We start from the raw sequence: 17685 nt of genomic DNA, 5'->3' as shown, positions 1-17685 counted from the left end.
GAAATGCCCGCTTTGCTGAGAAAAATTGTTTTAATTTATGCAAATTAGCCTCTAAGAGCAATGGCAGCATTACTGTTATACCTAGAGGTGCCACTTTATCTGCAACTTCAGCGTCCTCTGCATTTTGATTGACAGGACCATGCAGTGTAAACGTCATCATGCCCCCTTTGCTCCTGAGAAAAACTTTCTTTTTCTCAACAATGCGGGCACATATGAAAATGGAACCAACACTGTTCTGCCCATCAGGGTTAGAAAATGATTCTAGTTCATTCTGCCAGAGCCTTGGTAATTCTGAAGGGTTTAATGTGGTTATAGCTCATCTAGCGGTGTTAAGTTGTATTACACTTTGTATTTTTGTTACAAAGACTACTGCATTTTAGGTGGTGCACTGTATTGTGGGAGTGAAAAGCATCCTGGGAAAGAGAAATCTCCAGGACACATCACCAGAGCTGTCCTTTTGCCTATCTCCTTCTTAAACTCCACCATGCTTATATAAGCATATTTGGTGAGAGACCTACCTTTGTTTCAGGGAAATGATGTTATGCAGAGCTAGTTGTAATTGTTACGCAGGTAGTTGTTACTACTGTTAGTTAGACATGTAATCCTATGTATAGGCAGCCATTTTACAATGTGCTTTCAGTGTTAATGCAAATGTTATAGTACATGCTATCTATACTTGCTATTTGTAAAACTATATTCTTATAGTTTTACCAATCAAACAATCCTGTTTTACCAATAAACAAGTTAGACTACAAAGAACAGTCCTCTTATTTGGAAGACAGCAATGATTTATGCTGAATGTCAGACTGCACACTGTGTGAACGTGTAAGAAAACAGAACAAACAGATGCCTTCATCTGCCAAATGCACATGCAGCAGGTCAGCCAGTTGCCAGTTTATAGGTACAAATCTACTAATAGGTACCCTTTAATATATTTGGCACATCTTACTGCAGCACACTTTTTACTAAGGCTGAGTTCACATCACTGTTTAGCTTTCCGTTATTCTGATCCATCAAAAGAAGAGGGGAAAAAAGGATCCTGTAAAAAATAACGAATCCTGTTGCATCAGTTGGCATCTGTTTGAGCCAATTCCGTCTGAAATCCGTTTTTATAGACGGAAAAATCGTTCTGCATGCAGTACTTTTTCTTTCACGTCTTAAAAAATGGATCTCAGATGGAAATGGCTCAAACAGTTGACAACTGATGCAACAGGATAATTTATTTTATTTTTTTTACAGGATCCTGTATTTTTCTCTCTTTCTCTCTCTTTTCTTCTGACTGATCAGAAGAACGGAAAGCAAATGGTGTTGTGAACTCAGCCTGAGCCTATCATTAGAAATGCCATTCTCAGTACATATCTCTCAATGACTTTTTCAATAAATTTTAAAGTCTTTTGTGATATCACAGTCCAGTTAAAAACTGCTTCATCTGTACTGTTCATAAATATTCCATGGGTAAAAATGTGAAATATCTACATAAAAAAAAACTCTAATCTGCACATTCAGATCAAAGCACAGTAACACAGAGATTTTAAAAGACTATCTAAACAGTATCAACATTTCTCTCAGCTTCCAAAAATATACAGTAACCTCTTTATTATGCTGAAGGCAGAAGTGGAGTTTTTGATTTTTTTTTACTGATAAGACAAAGTTCCAGTGGCTGATGTCAGCATGTGATTTTACCAGCCAATGGGAGACAAATTTATCTGTGTTAGGAGAATTCCTATCCGCACAGATACAAGACCCAATATGGATTATAGAACATGACATTATTAGTCACTATGACTGTAGATGCAGGAAGTACTTTCTCTTGAGATGTATAGAAAAATGATATTACCAATCCCTTATGGATTCACACATGGGAGTCGGATGAGGACCATAGATAGGGAAGTCTAGGGATCTAAAAACCCAGATAAACCATACATACACACTGTTCTACACATATATACAGTTTCGTCCATATATATTTGGACACTGACACAAATGTGGTTATTTTTTTACTTGTTTACTAAAACATATTCAAGTTATAGTTATATAATGGACATAAAGTCCAGACTTTTAGCTTTCATTTGAGGGTATCCACATTAAAATTGGATGAAGGGTTTAGGAGTTTTAGCTCCTTTACATGTGGCACCCTGTTTTTAACCCCTTACGGACACATGACGTACCGGTACTGCATGTTTCCCGAATCCTTAAGGACACATGACGTACCGGTACGTCATGTGTTGTTCCGATCATCCCCCCCCCCCCCCCCTTCCTCCTCCAGTGTCGGCGATCGTCGCTAACCGCAGGTCAATTCAGACCTGCGGTTTGCGGCTTTTACCTTATGCGGCGGCGGTGATCGGAGGTGCCATCGGGTCCCCATGGGGCTGTGGGGGGGACCCGATGGCATGGAAGGCAGCGCGATGCCTTCCTGAGGCATCTGCGCTGCCTTCCGGTAAAGAGCCTGTGAGATCCAGCCCCCTGGATCTCACAGGCCCCGGAAGCTGTATGAGTAATACACACAGTATTACTCATACAGCCAATGCATTCCAATACAGAAGTATTGGAATGCATTGTAAAGGAATATACCCCCAAACGTTCAAGTCCCAAAGTGGGACAAAAAATAAAGTGAAAAAAAAAGTTTTCCCCCCAAAAAATTACGTTTCAAGTAAAAATAAACAAAAACTTCATTTTCCCCAAATAAAGTTAAAAAAAAATGGTAAAAAAAAGTATACATATTGGGTATCGCCGCATCCGTATCGACAAGCTCTATAAACATATCACATGACCTAACCTTAACCCCTCAGATGAACACCGTAAAAAATTAAAACTGTGCTAAATAAACCATTTTTTTGTCACCTTACAAAAAGTACAATAGCAAGCGATCAAAAAGGCGTTTGCCCACCAAAATAGTACCAATCTAACCGTCACCTCATCCCGCAAAAATGAGCCCCTACCTGAGACAATCGCCCAAAAAAATAAATAAAATATGGCTCAGAATATGGAGACACTAAAACATAATTTTTTTTGTTTGAAAAAAGCTTTTATTGTGTAAAACTTACATAAATAAAAAAAAATATACATATTAGGTATCGCCGCGTCCGTATCGACCGGCTCTATAAAAATATCAGATGACTTAACCCCTCAGATGTAAAATGTAAAATAAAAACTGTGCTAAATAAACAATTTTTTGTCACCTTACATCACAAAAAGTGTAATAGCAAGCGATCAAAAAGTCACACGCACCCCAAAATAGTGCCAATAAAACAGTCATCTCATCCCGCAAAAATCATACCCTACCCAAGGTAATTACCCAAAAACTGAAAAAATTATGGCTTCAAAAATGAAATCATTGTGTAAAACAAAATAAAAAGTATACATATTAGGTATCGCCGCATCTGTGACAACCTGGTCTATAAAAATATCACATGATCTAACCTGTCAGATGAATGTTGTAAATAACAAAAAATAAAAATGGTGCCAAAACAGCTATTTCTTGTTATCTTGCCTCACAAAAAGTGTAATATAGAGCAACCAAAAATCATATGTACCCTAAACTAGTACCAACAATACTGCCACCTTATCCCGTAGTTTCTAAAATGGGGCCACTTTTTTGGAGTTTCTACTCTAGGGGTGCATCAGGGGGGCTTCAAATGGGACATGGTGTCAAAAAAAAACAGTCCAGCAAAATCTGCCTTCCAAAAACTGTATGGCATTCCTTTCCTTCTGCGCCCTGCCGTGTGCCCATACAGCTGTTTACGACCACATATGCGGTGTTTCTGTAAACTACAAAATCAGGGCCATAAATATTGAGTTTTGTTTGGCTGTTAACCCTTGCTTTGTTACTGGGAAAAATGGATTAAAATGGAAAATTTGCCCAAAAATTTAAATTCTGAAATTTCATCTCTATTTGCCAATAACTCTTGTGGAACACCTAAAGGGTTAACGACGTTTGTAAAATCTGTTTTGAATACCTTGAGGGGTGTAGTTTCTTAGATGGGATCATTTTTATGGAGTTTTTACTCTAGGGGTGCATCAGATGTAAACTACAGAATCAGGGCCATAAATATTGAGTTTAGTTTGGCTGTTAACCCTTGCTTTGTAACCGGAAAAAAATTATTTAAAAGGAAAATCTGCCAAAAAAGTAAAATTTAGAAATTATATCTCTATTTTCCATTAATTCTTGTGGAACACCTAAAGGGTTAACAAAATTTGTAAAATCAGTTTTGAATACCTTGAGGGGTGTAGTTTATAGAATGGGGTCATTTTTGGGTGGTTTCTATTATGTAAGCCTCGCAAAGTGACTTCAGACCTGAACTGGTCCCTAAAAATTGGGTTTTTGAAAATTTCTGAAAAATTTCAAGATTTGCTTCTAAACTTCTAAGCCTTGTAACATCCCCAAAAAATAAAATATCATTCCCAAAATGATCCAAACATGAAGTAGCCATATGGGGAATGTAAAGTAATAACTATTTTTGGAGGTATTACTATGTATTATAGAAGTAGAGAAATTGAAACTTAGAAATTTGCAATTTTTTTACACATTTTTGGTAAATTTGGTATTTTTTTATAAATAAAAATGAATTATTTTTACTTCATTTTACCAGTGTCATGAAGTACAATATGTGACGAAAAAACAATCTCAGAATGGCCTGGATAAGTCAAAGCGTTTTAAAGTTATCAGCACTTAAAGTGACACTGGTCAGATTTGCAAAAAATGGCCTGGTCCTTAAGGTGAAATAGGGCTGAGTCCTTAAGGGGTTAAAGCGACCAAAAGTAATTGGACAATTGAATCAAAGGCTGTTACGTGGGCAATTCCTTCATTATTTCATTCTCATTTAAGCACATAAAAGGCCTGGAGTTGATTTGAGGTGTAGTGCTTGCATTTTGAAGATTTTGCTGAGAAGTAAACATGCGGTCAAAGGAGCTCTCCCTGCAGGTGAAACAAGCCATCCTTCATCTGTGAAAACAGAAAAAAACATCTGAGAAATTGCTACACTATTAGGAGTGGCAAAATCTACAGTTTGGTACATCCTGATAAATGAAGAAAGCGCTGGTGACCTCAACAATGCAAAAAGACCTGAACGCCCACGGAAGACAACAGTGGTGGATGATCACAAAATAATTACCATGGTGAAGAGAAACACCTTCACAACAGCCAACCAAGTGAACAGCACTCTCCAGGATATAGGCGTATCAATATCCAAATCTACTATAAAGAGAAGACTGCATGAAAGTAAATACAGAGGGTTCACTGCACGGTGCGAGGCACTCAAGAATAAGAAGGCTAGATTGAACTTTGCTAAAAAACATCTTAAAAACCAGCACACTTCTGGAATAACATTCTTCAACCTCTACCAGAATGATGGAAAGAAAAAAGTATGGCAAAGGCATGGTACAGCTCATGATCCAAAGCATACCACATCATCTATAAAACACGGCGGAGGCAGTGTGATGGCTTGGGCATGCATGGCTGCCAGTGGCACTGGGTCCCTAGTGTTTATTGATGATGTGACACAGGAGAGAAGCAGCCAATCGAATTCTGGGGTTTTCAGAGACATACTGTGTGCTCAAATCCAGCCAAATGCAGCCAAACTGATTGGTCGGCGTTTCATAATACAGATGGTCAATGACCCAAAACATAAAGCCAAAGCAACCCAGGAGTTTATTAAAGAAAAGAAGTGGAATATTCTTGAATGGCCAAGTCAGTCACCTGATCTGAGCCCAATAGAGCATGCATTTCACTTGACTAAACTTCAGACAGAAAGGCCCACAAACAAGCAGCAACTAAAAACTGCTGCAGTAAAGGACTGGCAGAGCATTAAAAAGGAGGAAACACAGCGTGATGTCTAGAGTTCAAGACTTCAGGCAGTCATTGCCAACAAAGGGTTTTCAACCAAGTATTAGAAATAAAAAATTTATTTTCAATTATTTAATTTGTCCAATTAATTTTGAGCCCCTAAAATGAAGGCATTTAGTTTAACCGCCTCCGGACCGACTCCGCGTTCCAGAGGCGGCAGTCTGAGGCAGAGTCAGAATCAGAAGCCATCTAACACCTTATATTTATAAATATAAGGTGTTAAATGGCTTCTGTGCTCCTCTGCTAGTCCTTTTCGTCGGTTGGTCCCAGCAGAGGAGCACAGATCACAGTGAGTACACACCACCACCACACATAGCCCCAGATCACCCCAATTAACCCCTTGATCGCCCCTGTCAATCACCTAGTGAAAGGGAAAAAAGTGATTAGTGTAAACGGTCACTTTTTTTTTTCACTGGTATTGACGGTTAGGTTTTAGGATAGTTTAGGCCCCTTGGTTAGGTAGTTAGCGATCGTTTAGCACCCAGCCCACCGCACCGCAGTCACTTATTCACTGATTAGCGTATCGCTAATCAGCATTTGTACTTTTATAGTATCTGTAAGTGATCAGAACTGATCACAGTCAGATATATAATAGTATTAGTGTCACCTTAGTTCGCCCTCCACCCAAAACGCAGTGTTTGCCCGATCAGGCCTGATCGGTCGCCCACACGTGCGTTCACCCACGCCCGCCCCGCCGCAGTGACAATTAATTTTTTGATCACTGCACAATCACTTCACAAGCGCTTCGGCGATAAAAAAAATCAGTTTTGATATTTTTTATCAATCGCAGCGGCCTCCGATACTTCGCTAGCCTCCCATTTGTAAGACAGGCTTGCTTTTTTTCTTGGGTAGTCTCAGGGAATACCCCTAAATTTAGTTGACAAAATGGCAAACAAGGGGTATTCTTCTGTAGAGGCCTACAGGATTCTGACCCAGTCGGATGAGGAATGGGAACCCTCATCTGACGAATCTAGCGGGTCAGAATATGAACCTGTAGAAAGCAGTGGCAGTCTGACCCAAAGTTCGGACGAGGAGGTTGAGGTCCCTGATACCACCAGGCGTACCCGGCCCCGTGTTGCTAGACCACAGGTTGCGCAGGATCCGCTTCAAGGGCAGCAGAGTGGGGCTGGCGCTGTCTGATTACGTGGTGAGGCATACACCAGCAGCGCAGCCCACCTTGGACCTAGTACCAGCACTGCTGTACAACATGGTGAAGTGGCGAGCACCAGAAGGGCAGTTGAAGCTGGTACGGTGGCACGTGCGGTAGTTACCCCGTCGCAGCCACCGCACAGACAGGCCCGTAGAGCCCCTAGAGTCCCTGAGGTGCTGGCAAACCCTGATTGGCAGCCCCAACTTCAGCCGCACCTGTAGTTCCCCCTTTCACCGCCCAGTCTGGAGTTCGGGTTGAGCCAGCTCAGATCGGTTCGGCACTGGGATGTTTTGAGCTGTTCTTGACTGCGGAGCTCTTGGACTTAGTAGTGGCAGAAACAAATCGGTATGCCACTCAATTTATAGCCGCCAACCCGGGAAGCTATTATGCCCAGTCTTTCTGGTGGAAACCCGTCCAAGTTTCCGAATTAAAAAAATTTCTGGGCCTTCTCCTCAACATGGGTCTAACCAAAAATCATGAATTGCGGTCGAATTGGTCCACGAACCCAATTCATCACATACCCATGTTCTCTGCTGCCATGTCCAGGGCACGATTTGAGGCCATCCTGTGTTTCCTGCACTTTAGCGACAACAGCACCTCTCGTCCCAGAGGCCACCCAGCTTTTGACCGGCTCCACAAAATTCAGCCCCTCATAGACCACTTCAACACCAAATTTGCAGATTTGTATACCCCTGAGCAAAACATCTGCGTAGACGAGTCCCTTATACATTTTACCGGGCGCCTTGGCTTCAAACAATACATCCCAAGCAAGCGTGCCCGGTATGGGGTCAAATTGTATAAGCTCTGTGAAAGGGCCACAGGCTATACCCACAAATTTCGGATCTATGAGGGTAAAGATCAGACCCTGGAGCCGGTCGGTTGCCCTGACTACCTGGGGAGCAGTGGGAAGACAGTCTGGGACTTGGTGTCCCCCTTATTTGGCAAGGGGTACCATCTTTATGTGGAAAATTTCTACACAAGTGTGCCCCTCTTCAGGCATTTGTTCCTAGAACAGATTGGCTGCTGTGGCACCGCGCGACCTAGTCGCCGGGGCTTCCCCCAACGGCTCGTTACCACCCGTCTTGCAAGGGGGAGAGGGCTGCCTTGTGTAACGAAGAACTGCTCGCGGTGAAATGGAGAGACAAGCGTGACGTTTACATGCTCTCCTCCATTCACGCAGACACGACAATACAAATAGAACGGGCAACCAGTGTCATTGAAAAGCCCCTCTGTGTCCACGACTATAATGCGCTCATGGGAGGGGTGGACTTCAATGACCAGATGTTGGCTCCTTATTTAGTTTCCCGACGCACCAGACGCTGGTATAAGAAGGTGTCTGTATATTTAATTCAATTGGCTGCCTATAATAGTTTTGTTCTCTACAGTAAGGCTGGGAGAACAGGATCCTTCCTCAAATTTCAGGAAGAGATCATCGAGAACCTCCTGTATCCAGAAGGTTCCGTGGCCCCATCCACCAGTGTAGTGAGCCGTCTACATGAGCGACATTTCCCCAGTGTCGTTTCTGGTACCTCAACCCAAGCGCCACCCCGAAAAAGATGTTGTGTCTGTAGCAGGAGTGGAATAAGGCGTGACACCCGCTATTTCTGTCCTGACCACCCTGCCCTATGCTTTGGGGAGTGTTTCCGGAAGTACCACACCCAGGTACACTTAGCATAGGGATTGCGTTTCACAGGACAGGCACACAGGGCTATTAGGGCCCTTTCACTCACAGCTGCTGCAAACCTCTCCTTTCACCTGGGACAAAGTGCATAATGTACTTCGCCACATCTTTGGGCGATTTGCGCTTTGCACATTGTCCTATGGGGAAGGAGAGGTTTGTCCTATAAAGGTAAAAAAAAAAAAAAGTTAACGTTCTGTTCAAAAAGTTAAATAAAGTTTATATGTTCCGTTCAAATGTTATTATAAAGTTAATAAATTTATTGCGTTGCGGCCTGGTTTTTTCTTTTTTGTTTTGTTTTTTTTACCTTCCAGGTGGACCAAACGGTCGACTAGCTGCAGCACTGATGTGCATTCTGACAGAAGCATTGCGCTGCTGTCAGATTACACAAAAGTCGGTGTATGCGGCGCTGCAAGACGAGATTTCTCCTCTGCAGTAAAAGATACGTTTGCCGAGGCATATGAGCTGATGGGGCGGCGGTGTTCATATGCCTTGGCAAACACTTTGTATATAAATAAATAAATAAAAAATCCCGGCAATGATTTATTCATCCACATCGATTGATGTGAATGGAGAAATCGGGTTTGCCAGGGCATACGGGCTAAGTAGGTTTGGATGTTGGGCGGAGCTCCTATGTCCCGGCAGACGCCTTTCCCCTCCTTTTTTTTTTTGGCAGAGATTTTTTCATCCACATCGATCGATGCGAATGAAGAAATCTGTGCCGTAAATTTTTTCTTTCAGCCCAGAGGCTGAACGAAAAAAAAAAATCTCATTACCCATATGCCCCCCGTGAGGGGCATGGTGAGTTCCTAGAATTTTTTATTTTTTGTCACAAGTTAGCTGAAAATGATGATTTTTTATTTATTTTTTCTTACAAAGTCTCATATTCCACTAACTTGTGACAAAAAATAAAAACTTCCATGAACTCACTATGCCCATCACAAAATACCTTAGGGTGTCTTCTTTCTAAAATGGGGTCACTTGTGGGGTAGTTATGCTGCCCTGGCATTTTAGGGGCCCTAATGTGTGAGAAGTAGTTTGAAATCAAAATGTGTAAAAAATGCCCTGTGAAATCCTAAAGGTTCTCTTTGGAATGTGGGCCCCTTTGCCCACCTAGGCTGCAAAAAGGTGTCACACATGTGATATCGCCGTACTCAGGAGAAGTTGGGCAATGTGTTTTGGGGTGTCATTTTACATATACCCATGCTGGGTGAGATAAATATCTCGGTCAAATGCCAACTTTGTATAAAAAAATGGGAAAAGTTGTCTTTTGCCGAGATATTTCTCTCACCCAGCATGGGTATATGTAAAATGACACCCCAAAACACATTGCCCAACTTCTCCTGAGTACGGTGATACCACATGTGTGACACTTTTTTGCAGCCTAGGTGGGCAAAGGGGCCCACATTCCAAAGAGCACCTTTCGGATTTCACAGGGCATTTTTTACTCATTTTGATTTCAAACTACTTCTCACACATTAGGGCCCCTAAAATGCCAGGGCAGTATAACTACCCCACAAGTGACCCCCTATTGGAAAGAAGACACCCCAAGGTATTTCGTGATGGGCATAGTGAGTTCATGGAAGTTTTTATTTTTTGTCACAAGTTAGTGGAATATGAGACTTTGTAAGGAAAAAAAATAAAAATAAAAAAATCATCATTTTCCGCTAACTTGTGACAAAAATAAAAAGTTCTATGAACTCACTATGCCCATCAGCGAATACCTTAGGGTGTCTACTTTCCGAAATGGGGTCATTTGTGGGGTTTTTCTACTGTCTGGGCATTTTAGAACCTCAGGAAACATGACAGGTGCTCAGAAAGTCAGAGCTGCTTCAAAAAGCGGAAATTCACATTTTTGTACCATAGTTTGTAAAGATCAAAGAAGGTCTAAAGTTACCTATAAGTAAGTGCTGTTACAATTAGAAGACGCCTTTGTGAAGCCAAGCAATGTGCAAGAAGCCCCCACAAAGTCCCACTGTTTAAAAAAGACGTGCTGAAGAGGTTACAATTTGCCAAAGAGCACATTGACCAGCCTAAAAAGACATTTTGTGGACTGATGAAAGTAAGATTGTTCTTTTTGGGTCTAGTGGCCGGAGACAGTTTGTCAGACGACCCCCAAACACTGAATTCAAGCCTCACTACACTGTGAAGACAGTGAAGCATGGTGGCACAACATCATGATATGGGGATGTTTCTCATACTACGGTGTTGGGCCTATTTATCGCATACCAGGGATCATGGATCAGTTTGAATATATCAGAATACTTGAAGAGGTCATGCTGCCTTATGCTGACGAGGAAATGCCCTTGACATGGGTGTTCGAACAAGACAACGACCCCAAACACACCAGTAAATGTGCAACATCTTGGTTCCAGACCAACAAGATTGATGTTATGAAGTGGTCAGCCCAATCCCTGGATCTTAATCCAATAGAAAACTTGTGGGGTGACATAAAAAATGCAGTTTCTGAGGCAAAACCAAGAAATGGAGAAGAACTGTGGAATGTAGTCCAATCATCCTGGGCTGGAATACCTGTTCACAGGTGCCAGACGTTGGTTGACTCCATGCAACACAGATGTACAGCAGTTCTCAGAAACACTGGTTATACAACTAAATATTAGTTAAGTGATTCAAAGGAAAGCAAAATCTTCAAACATTTTTAATAGTTTTGATCTCCTTCTCCCATATGACATATAGATCTTGCATCTCTTTCTCCCAACACTATTTTTCATTTATAGATAGGCGTGAAGTCAGTTATTTTGTTGTGCCTTTAATGGATTCCTCTAATTCACATAGAGTTTTATCATTTAGTTCAATGATTGCCTGGATTAATGATCTCGAACATGCATTACATGTCTCTTCCCATTTCGTAGTAAAGTCCACGTCTTGGCTACCATAGGTTGGGAAGATTTGAATCCTCAACCCTCTAGGGATATAGTTATATTTCAGATAGTTCACAAGCGATACCTTGTTCCACCATGTCCTCACATGCTTCAATTGATACTTCTTAAGATCATTCTTGAGATCCCTAATCTGCCAACCATCTGTATCCTCACTCCCATTACCATTACCGCTGAATATATCTTCTGCCTGTGATTGAGGGGAAAAAAAAATTGATCTCTGTAACAACAAAGAACATACAATACCCACTAGATTTGATCACCGGGTTATAATGAATATATAGTGCTGAGTGCAGCCCAAACAGTTCAATGTACTAAACACACCAAAAACTAGCACCAAACACATGTATATATATAAACATGAAAGAGTCTTTATTTAACATACATTAATTTAACATGTATAAAAATATACTTTATAAAAACATAGGATAAGCAAATAACTACCCAAGGATAAGCAAATAACTACCCAAGAATGCGTGTGGAACCCTCAGCCACCTCCTCCCGACGTTGTTTCGACAGTAACACCTGGCTTCTTCCGGGGATAAGAAACGATTACACAAACTCCTCTTTTTATAGCGTCTTCCCATAATCAAATAAAGTAAAATTGATACCAGATGTGTCCTGGAACAATGCTTTCCAATCAGGCATCGCATATCAGATCATGTGATTAAGAGGAGGGCCAAACAGGCAAAGACGTATAGGACCTGGCATTAAGCAGCGATGATGCACTGATCACAAGGGGTACATGTGACCATTACATGCGTCTGACATCACCCAGGTCCTTAAACCATTATGAGTACCGGAGCATCATAGTTATAATTATACAGATTTATAAAGAAAACAAGGCTACATGGACATCACATCATTCATAAAGGGGTAGCGGGACAACTATAGATACAGCCTATAAATTCACATATGTAAATGTTATATACACATATGAACGCAAGTTCCAAACCATAATAAAAGTAGCTCACTGAATAATAAAATTGCAAACACATGATCTGATATGTGATGCCTGATTGGAAAGCATTGTTCCAGGTCACATCTGGTACCAATTTTTTACTTTATTTGATTATGGGAACACGCTATAAAAAGAGGAGTTTGTGTAATCGTTTCTTATCACCGGAAGAAGCCAGGTGTTACTGCCGAAACGACGTCGGGAGGAGGCGGCTGAGGGTTCCACACGCATTCTTGGGTAGTTATTTGCTTATCCTTTTCACACATAGGTCTGTTTATGCCTTACTTTTGGATTTTTATGTCTGATGGCTTCTATTGTCTTACTGGCTTGCTTGTGTGTGGCTTCTCTCTGCAATCTATATACCCTTGTGTGTTGACCCCTCAGCCTCCTCTAGGGTTGTTTTTTCCTCACTGAAGATTTCCCCCTTCCTTGCTGCTGTTTTTATAAAGTATATTTGTATACATGTTAAATTAATGTATGTTAAATAAAGACTCTTTATGTTTATATATACATGCGTTTGGTGCTAGTATATTTTAATACAAAACGAGCAGACTGATGTGATGATGTTAAAAGCTCTGTCACTAAAATCCAGGTGACAGAATCCCTTTAGGGTTACTTTCTTTCTGTGTTGACGAATACTTTGTTAAAAAAAGTAAGGACTCTTTATTTTTTCATATTAAAAGAATATGGAGTTTGGATCACTTTGTTTCTTACACCGTTCACACAATTCTTATGTACAGGATTCGTAGGATTCGAGATTCGAAAGATTCAATATATTCGAGAACCTTTTCGGATTCGGATTCGAAAAAATTGGATTCGTCCCACCTCTAATGGAAACTTTTAAATAAATAAAGGGAATCAACACGGTAAAAGAGTAGAGAATATTTAAAAAAGAAAAACTGCTACAAGAGGACATTGTTTTAAATTAGAGGGGCAAAGCTTTAAATGTAATATCAGGAAGTATTACTGAGAGAGTTGTGGATGCATGGAATAGCCTTCCTGCAGAAGTGGTAGCTGCAAATACAGTGAAGGAGTTTAAGCATGCATGGGATAGGCATAAGGCCACTCTCCATATAAGATAGGGCCAGGGGCTATCCATAGTATTCAGTATATTGGGCAGACTATTGGGCAGACTAGATGGGCCAAATGGTTCTTATCTGCCTAAACATTCTATGTTTACAGGGTCAGCTCACCTACAGGCCCTCACCTACAACATTTTAGAGGGTCAGCTTACCAGCAGGCCCTTACCTACAATCTTTTACAGGGTCAGCTCACCAGCAGGCCCTCGCATATAATGTTTTAGAGGGGCAGCTCACCTGCAGGCCCTCACCTACAACATTTTAGAGGGTCAGCTCACCAGCAGGCCCTCACCTACAACATTTTAGAGGGTCAGCTTACCAGCAGGCCCTTACCTACAATCTTTTACAGGGTCAGCTCACCAGCAGGCCCTCGCATATAATGTTTTACAGGGTCAGCTCACCAGCAGGCCCTCACATATAATGTTTTAGAGGGGCAGCTCACCTGCAGGCCCTCACCTACAACCTTTTAGAGGATCAGCTCACCAGCAGGCCCTCACCTGCAATCTTTTACAGGGTCAGCTCACCTTCAGGCCCTTACCTACAATGTTTTACGGGGTCAGATCACCAGCAGGCCCTCACCTACAATCTTTTAGAGGGTCAGCTCACCTGCAGGCCCTCACCTAATTATACCTAATAGGTAATTTGCGCGCACGCTGCCTTGCTTGTATGTGGTAGCCGTAGCCATTTCTCAGGCTCTCTCTCCGGAATCGAACCCTGATTCCCCATTACCCGTGGTCACCATGGTAGGCTCAGAAAATAACATCGAAAATTGATAGGGCAGACATTCGAAGATCAGCAAGCCCTTGCTCCAAATGTTTTTGAGGGTCACCAGCAGGCCATCAATCATAATTTTTCTAGGCTGTGTATGATGCCCTCCTTTATGTGTAACAAAGGGTGTATTGGAGTGCCGGTTCCTTGTAATTTTTGGCAGCCCTTTCGCTTAGTGCATAGCATAGGCTTTATGAGTGTAGGAGTCCCACTACATGAACAATTGTACCACAATGTGAATGAGGCCCTCCTTTATGTGATATACAGGTTGTATTAGAGTGCCTCTTCCTTATAATTATTGGCAGCACTTGCACTTTATATACAAGTAAATATACAGGAAAGAATGTTTCCTAACAATTTGTCCTCTAAAATAGATTTTATATTTAGAGATGAGCGAACCCGAACTGTATAACATTTTCGTAAAAGTCCGGGTTCGGTGTTCGGGGCTTTCTTGGCGCTTTTTGAAAGGCTGCAAAGCAGCCAATCAACAAGCGTCATACTACTTGCCCCAAGAGGCCATCACAGCCATGCCTACTATTGGCATGGCTGTGATTGGCCAGTGCAGCATGTGACCCAGCCTCTATATAAGCTTGGGTCACGTAGCGCTGCACGTTACTCTGCTGTTACAAGTGTAGGGAGAGGTTGCAGCTGCGACGTTAGGGCGAGATTAGGCAGTGATTAACTCCTCCAAAACACTTAAGACAGTGATCGATCTACAGCTGTGGATCATTGAACTGCTGCTATTCAATTGCTCACTGTTTTTAGGCTGCCCAGAGCGTTTTTCAGTCACTTTTTTCTGGGGTGATCGGCGGCCATTTTGTGGCTTGTGTGCCAGCACAAGCTGCCACCAAGTCCATTTAACCATCAATAGTGTGGTTATTTTTTGCTATATCCTACATCAGGGGCAAGCTGTCACCAAGTCCATTTAACCATCAATAGTGTGGTTATTTTTTGGCTATATCCTACATCAAGGGCAAGCTGCCACCAAGTCCATTTAACCATCAATAGTGTGGTTATTTTTTGCTATATCCTACATCAGGGGCAAGCTGTCACCAAGTCCATTTAACCATCAATAGTGTGGTTATTTTTTGGCTATATCCTACATCAAGGGCAAGCTGCCACCAAGTCCATTTAACCATCAATAGTGTGGTTATTTTTTGGCTATATCCTACATCAGGGGCAAGCTGCCACCAAGTCCATTTAACCATCAATAGTGTGGTTATTTTTTGGCTATATCCTACATCAGGGGCAAGCTGCCACCAAGTCCATTTAACCATCAATAGTGTGGTTATTTAAATCTATCCCTAAAAGGGTATATTAGATTCAAGGTGCTGATAGGGTCATTCTCAATAACTTCACACACACGCTACAGTGCATATCTAAGTCTAATTCTGTCTGTAAACGTATACCTGTCACCCAGCGCCTAAATAATAGGCCTCAAATTTATATTCAACTAAATCTCTGGCTATTGCTGTAGCTGGTGAAGTTATATTGTGTCCGTCAAAGCACAGTTTTTGTTCTGCTTTGAAATACAATTCCCAACCTAGCAATTTCCTAAATTAGTGGTTTCTGCTGTATCAGGCCTATTTTAAATCTATCCCTAAAAGGGTATATTAGATTCAAGGTGCTGATAGGGTCATTCTCAATAACTTCACACACACGCTACAGTGCATATCCAAGTCTAATTCTGTCCGTAAACGTATACCTGTCACCCAGCGCCTAAATAATAGGCCTCAAATTTATATTCAGCTAAATCTCTGGCTATTGCTGTAGCTGGTGAAGTTATATTGTGTCCGTCAAAGCACAGTTTTTGTTCTGCTTTGAAATACAATTCCCAACCTAGCAATTTTCTAAATTAGTGGTTTCTGCTGTATCAGGCCTACTTTAAATCTATCCCTAAAAGGGTATATTAGATTCAAGGTGCTGATAGGGTCATTCTCAATAACTTCACACACACGCTACTTTGCATATCCAAGTCTAATTCTGTCCGTAAACGTATACCTGTCACCCAGCACCTAAATAATAGGCCTCAAATTTATATTCAGCTAAATCTCTGGCTATTGCTGTAGCTGGTTAAGTTATATTGTGTCCGTCAAAGCACAGTTTTTGTTCTGGTTTGAAATACAATTCCCAACCTAGCAATTTCCTAAATTAGTGGTTTCTGCTGTACCAGGCCTACTTTAAATCTATCCCTAAAAGGGTATATTAGATTCAAGGTGCTGATAGGGTCATTCTCAATAACTTCACACACACGCTACAGTGCATATCCAAGTCTAATTCTGTCCGTAAACGTATACCTGTTACCCAGCGCCTAAATAATAGGCCTCAAATTTATATTCAGCTAAATCTCTGGCTATTGCTGTAGCTGGTGAAGTTATATTGTGTCCGTCAAAGCACAGTTTTTGTTCTGGTTTGAAATACAATTCCCAACCTAGCAGTTTCCTAAATTAGTGGTTTCTGCTGTATCAGGCCTACTTTAAATCTATCCCTAAAAGGGTATATTAGATTCAAGGTGCTGATAGGGTCATTCTCAATAACTTCACACACACGCTACTTTGCATATCCAAGTCTAATTCTGTCCGTAAACGTATACCTGTCACCCAGCACCTAAATAATAGGCCTCAAATTTATATTCAGCTAAATCTCTGGCTATTGCTGTAGCTGGTGAAGTTATATTGTGTCCGTCAAAGCACAGTTTTTGTTCTGGTTTGAAATACAATTCCCAACCTAGCAATTTCCTAAATTAGTGTTTTCTGCTGTACCAGGCCTACTTTAAATCTATCCCTAAAAGGGTATATTAGATTCAAGGTGCTGATAGGGTCATTCTCAATAACTTCACACACACGCTACAGTGCATATCCAAGTCTAATTCTGTCCGTAAACGTATACCTGTTACCCAGCGCCTAAATAATAGGCCTCAAATTTATATTCAGCTAAATCTCTGGCTATTGCTGTAGCTGGTGAAGTTATATTGTGTCCGTCAAAGCACAGTTTTTGTTCTGGTTTGAAATACAATTCCCAACCTAGCAGTTTCCTAAATTAGTGGTTTCTGCTGTATCAGGCCTACTTTAAATCTATCCCTAAAAGGGTATATTAGATTCAAGGTGCTGATAGGGTCATTCTCAATAACTTCACACACACACTACTTTGCATATCCAAGTCTAATTCTGTCCGTAAACGTATACCTGTCACCCAGCACCTAAATAATAGGCCTCAAATTTATATTCAGCTAAATCTCTGGCTATTGCTGTAGCTGGTGAAGTTATATTGTGTCCGTCAAAGCACAGTTTTTGTTCTGGTTTGAAATACA

This window comes from Bufo bufo, chromosome 10 (assembly GCF_905171765.1).
Source record: "Bufo bufo chromosome 10, aBufBuf1.1, whole genome shotgun sequence".
Lineage (NCBI taxonomy): Eukaryota > Metazoa > Chordata > Amphibia > Anura > Bufonidae > Bufo > Bufo bufo.
Note: the sequence above shows the minus strand (reverse complement) of the source record.